Below are 17,920 nucleotides of genomic sequence, written 5' to 3'. Positions count from 1 at the left end.
TTAAGATTGCAACAAAAAAGCTATTAATTTGAGGTTGAAATGCCAAACTACTCATCTACACAGGTTGTGCAGACAAATAGAATATAGACAGATCTACCCAAACCTAAAACATTTCTGCCATAGGCCAAGGGAATGGTAATGTGTGAATATCTACACGCATCAATGAAGAACAGTAGAGAATCTTTGCAGGTTTAGAGCTACATTTCTGCAAATGATGTAGGCGATGTATTTATGAACCACTGGATATTGATCACGCCTTGTTTCTAAAAGGCACAGTAATAGTATTATCCATTATGAAATACCAATGAGGTGGCATCTGCTTCAACAAAAGTAACAAAGTATTTGCATCAAACAGAAGAAATTGTGGAACAGATTGTACGGTCATGATTGAGCCAGTCTAGCTAGGTCTCTTGAAGAATTAGAAGGTGTTGAAACTTTATGGCTGAACTGTGTCAAGTGCTCCGGACACAGCAATCTACTACAATCATGCCTACAGAAAAATCAGAAATTATAGAAAATATAAAAAAAACTGGTATTGTGTAAAATAGTCACACCGAACGCTACTTTTTTTTGCTGTGCTGAAAATTTAAGATAGAATGTTAGAATTTCCACTGAAAAGAATGATGTATCAAAATAATTTGTAGTTTGGGGTTTGAATACAAGAATTCCAATGCATGAGTGTAAATGGGCAACACAAAATTATCAAAGAACAAGGATATAAAGTATAAGTTATTAAAAAAAAAGAAAAACGTCAAGAACCACATGGAAGGCTTTTAGCTCACTTTTGTGAATGAAATACCTGTAACACTTCTGGAAAAGTGGAGATGAGCCAATCACAAACTGGAAATAAAAAATCTGAGGGAATTTTACAGAAAAAGCTCAGATTGCAGATTTATAAAAATTGTTTGTAGTGTTCATTTCTAACATTTAAATATATAAAGTACCTGAATGAAAAGAAAAAGCAATTTTATTATTTTATTTTATTATTTTAAATATTTACTTCAGTTATCCAAGCACTGCTGCAGTTCATTACAGCAACCATTTACAAATTGACTAGATGCATGTTTTCTGGAATACCAGGAAAGTTTCACTGGGTAAATATCCCCTGATATTACCAGTTTTCCCTTATTACCACCACATGCTTTACAACCTCATATGATGGAGTAACATTTTCTGCCATTTTTTATAGTAAACATTTGTGAAGTCCAACTGGGAACGTTGTTTGCATCCTAATGGGGATCTTAAGCATAAAAGTAAATATTTCTAAAAAAATATATATCACATGCCAAAATAAAAAAAAACAGTCCACAAAAATCTCATATTGCCCATTATATAATAGAACAGCAAACAACACATCACCATTATTGGATCAACAAGCATGAATATATCCCATCACATATGCAAATGTAAAATTAAAAAACTGAATAATTTAGAGAAGGGGCAGATCATCCTTCTAAATAAACTTGTTTAAGTTTCTAATATGCAGTCACCAAGTGCATTGCTAGGCTCATCTCTGCGACTATAGATTTGCCACACTATTATTACTTTCAAAAACAGGATCATGTTTATAAATATGTACCTGAAATGAGTAAACAGACTGATTTCACTATCATCCCAGAACCTACCCTGGCTAGAAGTGTACAGCATTAGGATCCCAATTGTGAGGAGAACTTTGCTTTGGTAAACCGGGAGCTGAAGATAAGAGTCTAATTGCTTAATAAACAAACCAGGAAAACTACATGACAGTTGAACTGACAGTTAGCAAGAACATTTCTTTTCCCACATATACAGCACTCCCTCTGAACAAGGTAAGAACTAACTATATGTAATACCTATCACTAGTACAAATTTTACTGTGTAAAAGAGAGAATTGGGCCTTTCACTAAATGACTTTAGATCAAAGACAGGTAGGATACTTATATGGCCAATAAATGCATGGGAGCTTGGGTGATACACCACACTATAATTCCTCCTTAAAGCATCACCTTGTTTTTAAATGCACATTTGTTGGGAAAAAAAAGAATTCCGTAGATATTACACAAAATTTTTAAAAAGGCCATTTATATACTTACAAACTGGTCAATAAAACATAAAACAGACCAAAAATACAAGTTTTCCTTAAAATTAAACATTCATATCTAGAGAGATATAAAACTTTACCTATAAAAAGCAGAATGTATTAAACTACTAAAACTTGCATGCACTGGTGGACTGATGTATACAAAATATCTCATAAAATTATGAGTATGCAATACACCAATCATAAAAAAGTTTATACAATGCCCATAATTGCAGTCACTAAAAGACCCTTGTTACAAAGATCACTGGAAAGTAAAACACAACCTGCGCTACCCTTTGCTTATATGCTGTTTTGTTTGGGATCGATGTCCTGTGGCATTATTATTATTATTATTATTACACAGTATTTGTATAGCGCCATCATATTATGCAGCGCTGTACAAAGTCCATAGTCATGTCACTAGTTGTCCCTCAAATGGAGCTCACAATTTAATGTCCCTACCATAGTCATATGTCATTACCACAGTCTAAGGTCAATTTGGGGGAAGCTAATAAACCTAACTGCATGTATTTGGAATGTGGGAGGAAACCCACACAGACATAGGGAGAACCTGCAAACTCCATGCAGATGGCATGACTCCATTTCGGCAAGTCTTAACTGTCACACAGATGGCCTTTGGCCCTTTGGTACAGAGCAGTTTATGGTCTAGTGAATGACTACAAGGTGCCCAGGTCTTGTGGCTACAAAACAAATCTATATCATCATCCTTCCAACAGCCTGATTTACAATTAGTATGAGGTGTTTGTGCCGATATGTTGTTTGTTTTTTTCCAAATGTGGTGCTGTGCATTACAGCCAAACATCTCCACTTTGCTCTCGCATATCCCTCAACATGAGGGTATATTTACCTAATTTTAAGAATTGCTATAGACCTGGTGATTTGTATTTTATGATACCGATACATAAAATCTTAGAATTGAAAGAGGGTATATTTTCTTTCTCTCGTTATTGTGTGTACTACAGACTCACAGACAACTGAAATCTGTCTAAATATATCTGCATGATTTCTAGGTGTTATGTAGATTCGGCAAGCAAAACTTTAAATCATACAGTATATGCTCCTACACAAGCAATTATCACTGAACGGTTAATAAAATAAAGGACTGTTATAGGCTAATATGCTTATCAACTGGTGACAATTTTGTCCTAAACCTAACTGTATGTGTAACCTTAAAAAAGAAGCAAAAAATCTCACTATATTTTACAGTCAATCTAACTTCCTTAGTAAGATAAGTGCTCCAAAGGATTGGCACGTGGAGTCCAAAAATATACTGACACAAGACAGAAATGAGCAGATAAATGGCAGCATAGATTAAATGTAGACAAATGCTCGGTAATGCATTTGGGTACCAAAAAAACCTCTTAAGCAAAATATTATGAGAATGGAGTAGCAATACATGGCTGTTTAGAGGAAAAAGATCCTTAATGTTTATTGTAGATAAAAAAAAAGGTCTGTATAATGTCAGGCAGGCCAGTCAAGATTGCTTTAAACATTCCATTTTAGAGAGGTAAAAAAAAGAAATTGTTTCCCACCCTAAGCTTCAGCAAGTTCTTGATCTCATGTTTTAGTTCCATAATAGAATCAGATGAATGTGCAATATGAAATGTTTTTTTTTCAATTAAATTTAAATGGCAACTCTGTCACTTGAAGTATCCTAAATGCAATGAGTACACTATGGGTGTACTGTACCCATAGTGGGAGTAGTGGTCTCACTACATTAGCACGAAGCACCCCCTACTCCCTTCCCCGCATAATCACCAATGCACCACTGCAATCAAAAGGGATTCCAAGTGTTATGCAGTACTGGTGATAAGGCAGAAAAAAAAGACTCACTGGCACTGTAGGCGGGGACAACAATCTTTAAAAGGTTTAGTTTCTAGATGGACATAAAGTTCTCATTTGTGGGTGGTGGAACTTATGCAGACCTCAGATGCAGGGCACGCTCATTGCCTTAGTGACACAAACTATCCATGCCAAATTTCTAAAAATAAAAAATAATAAAAAAAGGTTGGTATAACAAAGAACATTCCCATGCTGTACCTGGTCTGTCAATATGCAGTCCAGCTGTTTTTGGTGACCACTCATCCTCTGCAGAGTCTGCTCTGTCTGATGGTATCAATCTCCTCTGTAAAGCTACATACACACTTCCAATTATTATCGTTGGAAAACGAACGACGAACGTTCATGCACGATATATATGAACGATCGTATAGCACCGATCCTGCACATAGAGTTAACGACACGATCGTTCGTAGATATTGTACACACAATAGATACGATCGTTTGAGCGATAGAGGAACTATGTGCACGACAGGAAAGTGACGGACGTTCGTTCATCACGCATGCTCTGAACATGGACGATCAACGAACGACCGTACACACGAACGATGTTCAACGATCGTCGTCCAATCCGATCCGTCGGTCCGGTCGTTCGTTTCCAGCGACTTTCCTCCTTCGTCGGCGTGGTTGGTTACTTTTTTACGAACGATTTTTTGCCCAATCGATCGTTCGTCGTTCGATTGGAACGATAAAAATTGGAAGTGTGTACGCACCTTAACTCTGTGACCGCTGCTGGAAGATTCAGCATAAAGAATAGTGAGTGAATGGTTTATAATCTCTTGTAGGCCAAAAGAACTCTTAATTTCTCAGATGTAAGCACCTCTTAAGCTACGTACACACGTGCAATTTTTGTCGTTGGAAAGGATCTTTCACGATCCTTCCCAACGACAAAGGACTACACGATGCATGAACGGTGCTGTACATATAGCACCGTTCTGCTCTATGGAGAGGGGAGGGGGAGAGCGACGGAGCGGCACACTGCTGCACGCTCTCCCCCTTCCCTTGCATTAGGATCGGTAGTCGTTCATCGTCCGTGGATCCGCCAGGACGGTCAATCGGACGATGGACGACGCCGACTGTACACACGCCAGATTTTCGCCCGATATCTGGCCGATGCCGATTATCGGGCGAGAAAAATCTGACGTGTGTACGCAGCTTAAGTTCAGAGTTGTCAGATTCCTGTAGGCAGCAGGCCAGGTAGACAGCAGTTTGGAAACTCTGTCTCCTGAGACATGGGTAGCAAGGGTATATTGTCTCAATAAAAAGGACCTTCTGCTGGATCAGTACTATAATATAATGGGCCAAGAGTAAACTAATAAAAGATTATTCATGTTTTTTCCCTTCTTTCGGGTATATAAGAAGCAGAGTATGAAGCAGGCTCAATTCACTGGACCTTTCATTCTCATGTATTTGTTGATGTGTATTTCTATGTGCAGGGCCAATGTTATCTTGTTTACACCAGCGGACCCTGAGAATAATTCTGTTTGTGACTACCATGGCTTATACTACCTCATATCTCTGAACTTAAACACTCTTTGTGCGGAAAGGGCTGTGAGCTATAAAGTTGCAATTGAATGTTTTTGCTCTTTATTCGCCATTTTGCCTTTGTTTTTTTTCTGTATTTTGTTCACTATTTAAAAAAATATAAAAAATATAAATATTTTAACAAAGCAGATAGTTTGTGATTTTTGTAATTTATTGACCAATACCAGGGAACTGTTTAGTGTAATACTCGTTATTCTTAGAATACAGATGAGAAAATGAAGATTTAGTCTCTATTGCCATTAAGTGCTACATATTTTATGGGGTTTCCACACACAAAAGAGCAATACATAGGTAATGCATGTTCATTGCACCTACAAGGCACCTTACCAGCAATGCAACCAGATATAACACATGTGTAAACAGAGTCTTGTTAGACAGCTGTGTAAAATCATACATCTAATACAGAACACTAGGACACAAAGTAAATGACAAAGTAGAAGAAATTCAGTCGTGGGAGTCCCAATCCTGCACAGGCCTGCAAGACGTTATTTTAATTGAAAACTTCTTATCTATCTGGTAGATGTTTGAGTCTGTTAATGTGAATTGCCTGACCAAAGATAAGATCTGTGCCAGCTGAAAAGTGAATTAAGGACAAAGCATGCTTCACACACTAAGAAAACTAAACAATATCCCGATGCAAAAAGAAATATCACACAATATTATTATTATTACTACAACTGTTATAATTATGAAAAATAATATTAGCAGCTTACCTGGTATGTTAGCTTGCAATACAATAGTTTCTGTTGCAAAGCTTTCAGACCTGAAAAATATTAAGGATACAAGAGTGTCACCTAATTCTGCCAACAAACATAACACAATGGTGTACAAACAATCTAACAAAGAATCTTACTACAACTTTGTATGTTTCCCTAATTTACACCAGGTGAGCTTGTATGTTTTGTGGCAATGGAAGAGGAATAAAGAGCTTTGCAGGGCATTTAAAAAAAAAAAAAAACAATGGGTCAAAATGGATTTTCAATCTTTCCCCAGAGGATTAACTAGGAAAGGCCTTAAGCACTTCTGCAGGTACCTAAAATCATCTGAACGTTCCATAATATGACCATAAATGGCTGAACCAAGTGCACTTTATTTGTTTCTGGCCAATGCCTTTACAACCATGAAAACTTAGGCTTAGATAAAATTAGTCCACAATGTATCGCCAACCAAAAACTGCTTTTTAGTTTTGAATACAGGTGGTCCCCGAGTTAAAGACATCCAACATATGGACGACTGCTGCGGGCTTGAGTGCAGGACAGAGGCTTGATGGGGGGAGGGGCGGTTTGCATGACTTGCACAAGTCTTTTGCTGTTCTACAACATCATGTAATTTTTTAATGACCAAGACAAACTCTGCAATTGTTTCTCTTTGCATATCAAAGCACAGCTTGCTCCAGAAGATAATGAACGTCTAGGCTCTAATAAAGTTTTTTTTGTTGCTTTGTTTGTGATTAGCTCACAGTGAGGATTTTATACAGTAACTGACACCATGCTGCCATGTATGTTGAGACAAACATCTGTCCTAATTGCATTTATATATACCTGTTCCGACTTACATACAAATTCAGCTTAAGAACAAACCTACACTCCCTATCTCGTATGTAACCCGGGGACTACCTGTATAGTGAATCTCTATATTTACTGTGTGGATCTCTGTGGCCCTATGGGGATGATTTCTGTTAGCCTCTTGTCCCGGGGATATGTAAATAGAACAAGGAGTAGAGTGATTATCTTGCAGAAATTATCTCCAAAAACAGAAATATATTTTCTTGAGTATGTAAAGGTAAGAATTTGTTTTTCTTGATGTCCATTAGAAAAGAATAAGCAGTAAAGAAAATACTCATCCTTAGATTTGTCTTGCAAATGTGCAAAAAAGTTATTTCCCACAAATTTCCCACCAAAAAGTCTTCTTCTAAAATAACTTTCTAAGCAATATGTCACCTGTACTACTTTATTAAAGCATTATATGCTATACATATAAAGTTTCCAGGAGCTGTATTAAAAACCAGAAACCCAGCCAAGAGTGTTTTTGTTGTAGGGAACATATATAGTTCTGCTGCAATGTCCCAAAATTAGCTAGGTCCAACTAATCATCGAATTTTTGAAGTTTTAGGTACTTAAAAGCTATGTTCAAAATTCTATCTATATAGTTTTGTAACACCAGTGTGATTTTAGAGGTTAAGCAAACATCAACAGCTTTAAGTATCATACTAAAAAAGTCAATCATAAAGAAAAAAAATCTAAAACTAAAAAGTTGTTCTGCAGTAATTATGCAACATCAACCAAGAGAATCCCTGACTTCAGCAGCTGTCACTTAGACCGTTTAAAGGTTTAATTCTTTGGCACAAAGCTAATGAGATCTGTAAGTGTTCTAGACAGCCAATGTGCATGCAGAATAAAATAAAAAGAACTAAGTGCTTTAACTTTAAAAACAATCACTAAAGCCCACTGACACCTGCCGATAGCAAACTGTAGTTGATAAAGAACATGGGAATCTGGTGTATACAGGTCATCCCTAGAATTCAGGATCCTCCTACTGCAGATAGCAAGTTCACTGACAACTCTGAAATACATTTTAATAAACTTTCATGTCAGGTAATTGATCGCTGGGAACCAAAAAAGAAAGTGTCATACAATATACAGCCATGAGAAAAAGAAAGTACACCCTCTCTTTTACCATTTGTGTGTCAGGGTATAAAAAAAAAAAAACACCATTACCAAAGGATTTAGGAGGGTAAGTATGTGCCATGAGCCTCCCATCAAATACAAGTGTTACTAGTTCTATAAAAACAGAGTTTCTAGCAAGTTTGCTGATCTGGAGCATTCAGGTTTGTGTTAATGCAATGCCATCTTAATGATCTTAGTGAAGCACCTGAGATTTGGCATCAGTGGGAAGGATGGCGGCCCATCCATGGAGTCACAGGGGTGGGAATGCCCATCATTAGTATAATAGGGAGGAATAGTGCCCATCATTGGGTTAAGTGGAAGGAGAAGCCACCCATGACCCACTTCACTGGGACAGATGGTGGCCCATCTTTGGCGCCATTGCTGGACATAGCACCCAGCATTGGTGTAAGTGGGAAAAGGAGCCACCCAGCTTCGGTGTTAAGGAGTGGAACAATGCCCATAGTTGGTATATTTGGGAGGAACAGTGCCCGTCGTTGGTATAATTAGGAGGAACAATGCCCAACGTTGGTATAATTGGGAGGAACAGTGCCCGTCATAGGAATATTTGGGAGGAATAGTGCCCGTCGTTGGGATAATTGGGAGCAACAGTGCCCGTCGTTATTATATTTGGGAGGAACAGTGCCCAACGTTAATATATTTGGGGGAAACAGTGCCTATCCTTGGTATAATTTGGAGGAACAGTGCCCAACGTTGGTATAATTGGGAGTAAAAGTGCCCAACGTTGGTGTAATTGGGAGTAACAGTGCCCAACGTTGGTGTAATTGGGAGTAACAGTGCCTAACGTTGGTAAAAATTGGAAGGAACAGTGCCCAATGTTGGTATTATTGGGAGGAACAGTGCCCAACGTTGGTTTAATTGGGAGGAATAGTGTCCGTCGTTGGTATAATTGGGAGGAATAGTGCCCAACCTTGGTATAATTGGGAAGAACAGTGCCTGTCGGTATATTTGGGAGGAACAGTGCCCGTCGTTGTTATATTTGGGAGAAACAGTGCCTGTTGGTTTAATTGGGAGGAATAGTCCCCGTCATTGGTACCTATGGGAGGAACAGAGCCCGTCATTGGTTTAATTGGGAGGAACAGTGCCCGTCGTTATTATATTTGGGAGGAACAGTGCCTGTCATTGGTATATTTGGGAGGAACAGTGCCTGTCATTATTATATTTGGGAGGAACAGTGCCTGTCATTGGTATATTTGGGAGGAACAGTGCCTGTCATTATTATATTTGGGAGGAACAGTGCCTGTCTCATTATTATATTTGGGAGGAACAGTGCCTGTCATTGGTATATTTGGGAGGAACAGTGCCTGTCATTATTATATTTGGGAGGAACAGTGCCTGTCGTTGGTATAATTGGGAGGAACAGTGCCCAACGATGGTATCAGTGCCCAATGTTGGTAAAATTGGGAGTAACAGTGCCCAACATTGGTATATTTGGGAGGAGCAGTGCCCGTCGTTAGTATAATTGGGAGGAACAGTGCCCGTCGTTGGTGTTAATGGAAGGAGGAGCCACCCATGACTCCAAAGGTAACATAACTTTTTGTATTTGTAAAGTAAAATTACCCCAAATACCCCAATCATTATAGTAAAATCTGTCATCAGGGGGTTACACCTTAACAAAAGCCCCTATTTTAAAGCATTTTGTGATCATGTAATGCAGAATGTTTACAAGACAATTCACTACAATTGACATAAGGACAGGCCGTATATATAAACAAGTACCACATGAACAGAATGAGACTGAACGCTGCTCCCTGGGCATTGTTAACGCAGAGACGCCACTTACGGGTGCCAGTAACAATGGAGTGGGGGAGGGGTATAGCGCTTTAAAGGCGAGCATTGTCACCAGGGCATTGGGGAAAAGACAGGATAAGGAGTTTTATTTGCACTTTGCATAATCTGTGGTAAAAATTTTTAAGATATATATATTTTTTTTAGATTCAAGACACTCCATACCCCTTCAAGACCTTCCTTGGAGAACAAAAAGCCCCCTCTGCCTCCAACGAAGAGAGAGTTACCTCAGCCTAAATGTAATGCCCCAGGGTTACAATGCACTACACTGCAGACTTCCGTGACATACATAAATATTATACATTGATAAATGGACTCTGCAGAGTAACCATACAGATGTCAGAAAGCCGCACCGACCTATCAACACGTCCTCAGACTTGGTCATGGCTCCCGTCAGACATTCCAGTCATAACTTCCCGCCTAACCGCAGCCACCGCAAAGACTGCGCCGCAGCCTTTCCCGCGGAAGCCGCCTCACGCTGTATCCCCGCTTACCATTGGCGGGCTGAGCTGTCAGCAACACAGGGTATGCGATCTCATTGGCTGCTTGGGTCCAGTCAGGGAATGACAGACATTGCGGAGCTTACCTCAGAGAGAGGAGAATGGAAACATGGCGTCCCTATTAATAAACACTGTTACGTTGTTTTTTTTAACTATTTTAATGCATATAAATTCATACATTTTTACAACAAAACACACAAAGTGGTATCACTTAAATTGCAACTATATTAAAGCTCCCACCTCCTCTTTAATAAAAGTTGTTTAAAGCTTACCTTAACTCCGAAATTTCACTTTACATAACAGGGTAGACAACCTTTTTTTGTATGGTAAAAAAAAAAAAACAAAGCCGCAGCACCGCCTAGGCGTTTTAAAATGAATGGGAGCGCAAAGTCTCTCAGGATACCTACGTCACGCATCCCGGGAGGCTCTTGGGGGCTCCTGCGCATGTCTGAGCATCTCGGGCATGCGCAGAAGGAACCTTTTCGTGAGAAGAGAAAAAATTGCCGATCTCACGCATGCGCAGTGAGATCGGCAAGTTTTTTTTTCCAACCTATGTCCCCTGATCTTGCGCCTGGGTCAGATGACGTAGGAAGAACAGGTGAAGATGGCGGCGTCATCCAATAAAACAACCTAATAAAATCTAAAACATATCTAGAAATAAAAGAAGGCAGATGCAAATTTCTATGCACTGCATATTTGCGGTAACACTTGCAGAAAGTGCCAGCTAAGGTAATGTTCAAGCTATAAAGCACCGGCAAACATTGGCATGGTTTGGCCCTTAAAAATCACCATGAATGATGACCCTAGAATTATTTTTCTTCTAGAATGAGTGATAATTCTTTATTGATTGCTCAATCATTGGTTTCGTATCCTGGCAAACCAAATGCATGTGCCTGTACATGTAAACAGAGGGATCAAATTTTTTTTTTCATTTGTTACATGGAATTGTTTTTAACACATTATATTTATTCCTATCACATATTACTTTTAGTACTAAGAATGTGGAAATGTTACCTTAGCAGCCATGAATATGTGGGCATGACGGTATTGTACAACCAATGTATATTCTCAGCAAGCCTAGGTGGCAGGAAGAGTGACCCGTGCCCATGTGCCAAAGTCATGTCCTATCAGTCCAGTCCCAACCAAAGACATGACACCAAGAAGTAACTAGGCAGGCATCCCTGAGCAGAGGTGCGTATTGAAGGATTTATTTCTACTTCATAGCCTGTTGGTAGGTGGTAAGCTTTTGCCATAATCAATTATGCCCAACATACATGCCGAATATAGTCCACACTTACCAGTTGGAGGTGCCCCACTGCAATGTCAGGTCCAAGATCCTGTCACCAATGTGTCACAGGAAGCTGTCATCTTCACCGTCAACTCCATGGTGGAACTACAGAACAGCAATGATCCTCTTCGATCATTGATATAGCTTCTCCTCATATTGGGTCCGATTTTTTAAAGCTCTTCAAGACCGAAGAAGATAGACTATCATGGAAGAACCTGGGTGATGCAACAAACCTGGAAGGGATTTCTTAAAAATAATTTGCTTTTAGCCGGTAAAAGTCTTCAATCTTGGACAAGATCCATTCCAGGTTTAATGGATCATCCAAGTTCTCCAGTGAAAGTCTATCTTCTCCAGTCTTGGGGAGCATTATTAATCAGACCAATTGTCCCCAGAGGTTGGCTTTGTTTGTGATGGTGCGGTGCAGGGATTAATCAAAAAGCCACCATGAGCCAGGGTTTTTTTTGTAGAGTTAAAAAGACTGTTATCAATTTTCTCTACTGATTTTTTTTTTCCGTTGCTCCAATTTCAAGGCTCCAACCTATTCACACACATGTATATGTATACATATGTACATGTGTGTATGTGTATATAGGCCTAAATATAGAGAGCTATAGATATAATAAACATGAATTTGCATTCCAATCAGTGAGGTCATCCCTATGTCTCCCATTTGATTTTGCAGACATATTCACTAATTCCGAGCAATGTTTCCTGACCGTTGTGTAATGGTAGCCTGGAGAAGACTAATTTCAGGTACAGGACTGGGACCATCTCACCAGCGGTATCAGCTCAATCATTATCGCTCCTGTCCACATTAATGATCAAAACTTAAATCACATCCCAATGTTCATATAAAACGTGTCCTCTGTAATTAATGTGGGACTTCTTTACATGCGCTTGTAGACCCCGTTCTAATTTAAGGTTGTTAAAGGAGAATGAGTGTACATTTATTCTTTTGTGTGTATGTAAAACATGTCCTTTACCAGGAAAGGTGCAGCAATATGAATACCTTATGCTTTTATACATACACAAAGCATTCAAGGTTATTGAAATTGCTCCAACAACATTCCAACATTGGCTTTGGCCAATCGGGATGACATTGTCATGCATTCAAGGATTAGACATTCTGTCAGTGTTTTTTCATATGGTAATTTATTGGGAAAACACAAGTATAAAATCTTCTTGTATAACATTTAAAAAAATATTTATATTCGTAAATATCTTGGTGCATGGTGTGGAAACTGTTCTGCGTTTTCCTAGTCCCATTGCTACCCTGCTTTTGCAACTTTTCTATCAGTTTATCTGGGCACCCTATGTTCATGCTATAGGGGTGAAGAAAGGATAGAGAGGATGTGGAGACACATCAGTGCCAGTAAGATGCAGCAAAAATAGTCCTATGCATGTGGTTTAATACTTTCTTTTTTTGGCTTTTTGTCACACATCTGAATGCACCAGCACATGCCCAACATTTCTGCTTTATAGGGGTTAAATATGCACATTGGATTGGCAGCACCTGGCTGCTTCCTACCCCTTTAAACCCTATGCACTTTTCACATGCCACTTCTGTATTTTGACGTTATTATTACTATTATTATTATTATTATTATTAATAACAGGATTTATATAGCACCAACATATTACGCAGCACTGTACATTAAATAGGAGTTGCAAATGACAGATACAGACAGTGACACAGGGGGGAAGAGGACCCTGAACCAAAGAGCTTACAATCTAGGGGGTGGGGGAAGTAACACGCAATAGGGGGTGATAGACATATATAATTATTTTGACTGTATATCAACATGTTGTAATAAAGTAATGTATTGTTGTTCAGGCTGTAATAATTTTAAGACCTAAGAACCAAATAGATGTTTGGCTTGATGATGTAAAACATTAGAAATTAAAATGAAGGTGTACTTACTTTTTTCCATGACTATATGTAAAGGAAAAAGTTTGTAAAAAAATTGAGGCAACAAAAAGAAAGTAAGTCAACAATTTTGTCATGACTTTTTGTCATAACTTTTTTTTTGATGTTGATGTTACAACTTAAAGGGAAGATTCCAAAGTTCTAGGCATTGCAATTACTTTTTTTCACTTTTATACACAAGGCCTTGTGTGGTTCATTTTGCTTTAGCAAGCAAATTCAATTTGTGCAAGCAAAATCAAAGTTCTGTTATGTGTGCGGTTTATAATATATTGACAGAGGAATTCCTAGCAACTTTCTACCTAAAAAAACCCCAATCTCTTCAAAGACGTGGCAGTTTTTTTTTTCATTTTAGTAATTAGTTGCAGAATATTAACAGCAAGTTCCTATTAGAGCGTAATAAAGCCCCACCACACTCAACAAGGGCCGGGATGGAAAAAAAACAAAAGACAGGAGCTCTCAGAAGCCAATATGTTTTGATAGGGGAATCTGCAGCTTGTAATGAATAAACAAGACTTAGAAGACAGGAGCTTGTGCTCTGTGCTCGTCCCTCTACAAATATTTTACCTTATTAGGAGGAAATATATTATATTTTTACAGAAAGGCATCTCTTTAAACATGGGTTTTTTCCCCCTCTAGGTCTGGTCTCTTCATCAGGTTAAAATCAATACAGTACAGTGTTGATTTTTAGTGTCAGAGAGTTTGGAGAGGACTCGGCAGATTTGCACATCTCATAACACAGCTCTGTTACTGGAAAAGCACTTCTTGCCCACTAAAACATGTGTCAGACTTTACTGTTTGAGAACAAATTACAAGCTTTGCAGAACACGGGGCAGCAGCACCTGCGGCAATAGAGAATTTAATTATAGGGTTTATAATGCGTTAAAAATTTATAGTAAAAATCATATTATGAAGCTAATTGTATACATTTATAATATATACATATGGACAGCACTAGTTAGCACGCTTACTTTGCAGCGCTGGGGTCTCAGATCTACATTGAGTTTGTATTTTCTCCCCATGTTTGTCTGGGGTTCGTACCACATCACAAAAACATGATGGTAGGTTAATTGGCTTCCCACAAAAACTGGCTTTAGACTATGACAGGGACGGTAAATTGTAAACTCCTGAGGAATAGGACATGTAATAAGTCAACATTATATATATATATATATATATATATATATATACACAAGATAATAATAATGATTCTAGATTTACATGTATATAATGTATAAAAACAAGAAATTCATTAACAAAAATATCAAATGTACGCATTATTTATTTAAAGCAGAACTAGACTCAAAAAAACGGGAAGTGAAAAAGAAAGTAGATGGAGGCACCCATGATAAAACAAGGACAGGTGAGCGTACTCGCAACCAGGCAGGTCCTTTATTTCATGTCCCTTCTCCAATACAATAACCTTACCTGCCTGATCATTTTTTTAAAATACATTCACCTGTTCCTGTTCTGTCATGGGTGCTTCTTTCTTCTCCTTTTCCTGGTTTAGATCTTTGGCCATCTTGACAGGCTGGGCCGAAATGACAAACTCCCACACAGGTGCAAGGGAGATTATTTAGTCCCAGCATCCTATGCTAACCTGCACATGGGGAGCATTCTAGACTTTAACAACCATCAGCAAAGGGGCCGTTTCCCACTGTGGTAATGATTATTAAGCCCCATTGTTAATGAACATGGAAGGAGGCTTTCTTATTGGCTAATGGTTATTAGGCGAAGGAACTTTCCAACTTTGGAATGCTGTCAAGCTAAGGACTCTTGGCACCAGCACTTAAAAGGGGAGATGAGACACTTAAGACGTTTGTTTTTTTAATAATGATATGAAGTATAGGTCTGCATTAAAGCGTACCTAAACTCAGAACTTTCACTTTACATAAAAGGTTAGACAACCCTTTTATGTTGAGTAAAAATTTAAAAAAAAAAAAAAAAAGGGTGTAGCACCACCCCCCTAAGTTCCCATATTTAAGGCTCTTAGGTGCTCCTTCTGCGCATGCCTGAGCCTTTTCTTTAAAAGAGAAAAATTTTTTTACAACCTATATCACCCAATCTCGCTCCTGGGTCAAGTGACGAAGAAAAACCAGAAAAAAGAGGTGAAAATGGGGCCGCCCGGCGTGCCAGCTCGGGGACAGATGCCGTGACGACACTGGACCCAATGGAAGACATCTCCGGATGGATCGGACTGCTCTACAGGATTGAAGGTAGGTGTTTTTTTTTTTTTTTAGGGACTTTTCAGTTTAGTTCCTCTTTAAATTTGATCTCAAGCCATTTTGTAGGGTATAGGAGGCCTAAACCCATGCCATTAAAAAGCTTGCATTTATAATGAATTTAAAACCCCATTCGAAATGGTTACTAAACAACAGGTATTGCTTTTATAACTAATGATGGGATAACTTAAAAGTAAAAGTGGACCACAGCTCCAAAAACAGAACAGTTTTATTGCAAACGTTAATACAGAGGAAGTTTGGCCTCATATTGCGATTTATAGACGTGGACATTTGTAGTGATGTTCTCATAGTCTGTCCTGAGTCACAGCAGAAAACATTCCTGTGATCCATCTGCCTTATAAGTCCATTCCACACAGAACTGACAGGTTTTAATAACAACAGTTTTTATCTATTCATTTTTATTTTTAAATTAGAGCTTTTTTGGCTTTCTCAGAGCATCTTGTCCTTGAAGAGAAGGATTTATACCTCTCGGCACTTGGCTTTCCTCTCTCTCTGGAAGGACAATTCTCAGCCGCTCGCCTGTTTATTGAGGGGAAAAATATCTTCATTTTGCTATTTAAACTTAAAACTTGATGATACCATTTAAGGGGAAACCTGTATTGTAAGAAAGCTGAAAGGTGTCATTGCCATTTAAGTTACATGCCTGGCTCCCATACTGATCTTCAGGTCTTCTGCATTTTGAGTTAATTACCTGAAAAAAGCAGCAAAACTATCAATCTACATATTAATAACAAAATTAAAAAAAATCAAGTAAAGATTGATGTTCTAGGGAACAACTAGGAATGTTCCCTGTGCCTAAGAAGTATCCTAAAATTGAATCCTTTCAGAAAAATAGCAGTGCCGTTCCTGGTATAAGGGGGTGCACAGGTACCCCCTCTGTGCCCTCTGCGTTATAGCTGTATATTTAAACTGTAAAACTAAGACCTACAACACACAGACCTGCTGCCAATTTTGCACTCGACCAGCTAATATTTTCCATTCTGTAATTATTCAGTCAGAAGTCTTAAAACGCTGCACATGCATAGACAATATTCTGCCCTTTTTTGGATGAAAAACAAGTCCTAATTGGATTTAATCGATCATTCGTATACATGACAACTGCTATTTACCCTTTGATCTATCCACACCTGATCAGAAAATCAAAAATTAGGCAACCATTCTTGCCCAGCTCCCAATTTCCTGAGATTCACTTTAAATTGGAAGGTTTTATCAGATCACTTTTCATTGATTCCTGATTCGTGTGTACTAGTTGTCTGAGATCAGAATGAAAAATATTTATAGAATAAAACCAAGTGGGACAAGGAGGATGGAATGACTGAGACAAGAGAATGATTAAAAGATCAGTAAAAATATTAATAATACAAAAACTGAAAACAGAAAGCAGGAATGTAAAATAAAAAGTAACCCCGACCCTCCTTCCCAATGGATGCCATTTCCAACCAGATGTCCTCAGACTAATTGAGTTTAAAAGTTGCCCTATGGATATTCTATGAGTGCAAGGACCTCATGGACCCAACCTTCTTTATTCATATTCTAATGATGAAGAACAGCACTGATGTTTTCACATCAGTTCTGTTTAATGCTTCACTGAGGTCCATCCATCAATGGAAAAAATCCAACGAGAAAGAGGGGCTGGATTATCACGTTATCATCCTGAAAATATCTGGGAACGCTACGAATGTATGTTCATACACATACACAGATAAAGATGTGGTCTTGAGCTCTGTAATAAGTGGGAGACCAGAGCTTAAAATTTCATAAAAAGAAAAAGAAAAGAAAATGGGGGAGAGGGTTAGCAAAAATTTAAAAGCTTGGTAAACTTGAGTTACTAGGAACAGATAATGTAACCTATGTGGTTCTCCTACCTTACTCCTTACTAGTTTTCTAAATGAGCCACCAATTCTTCTAATTCTGGTCAGGTTCTGGTCTGACCATTCCAGGACAATATGATGAGTTGAGTTATCAATAAAAAAAGACAACTATTGTGAAAAAGCTTGCACAAGAAAAGAAACAACATTCCCAAGTTAAA

The 17,920-nt window shown here is 38.4% G+C and overlaps 1 long non-coding RNA gene across 1 annotated transcript in view; it reads right to left on the bottom strand.

Annotated features, from left to right (window-relative positions):
• The window catches only part of LOC140341391 (uncharacterized), a 143,265-nt gene extending 132,903 nt beyond the window's left edge, over window positions 1–10,362 (bottom strand). The window contains exons 1-2 of the long non-coding RNA XR_011922866.1: window positions 10,294–10,362; window positions 6,178–6,227 (exon numbers count right to left, since the gene is read on the bottom strand). This is a non-coding gene — a long non-coding RNA (uncharacterized lncRNA). The remainder of the gene's footprint in view (window positions 1–6,177; window positions 6,228–10,293) is intronic.
• Between the last annotated feature and the right edge of the window lie 7,558 nt (window positions 10,363–17,920).

The sequence above is a fragment of the Pyxicephalus adspersus genome, chromosome 11, assembly GCF_032062135.1.
Source record: "Pyxicephalus adspersus chromosome 11, UCB_Pads_2.0, whole genome shotgun sequence".
NCBI lineage: Eukaryota > Metazoa > Chordata > Amphibia > Anura > Pyxicephalidae > Pyxicephalus > Pyxicephalus adspersus.
This window is presented reverse-complemented; position numbering and strand designations above follow the sequence as displayed.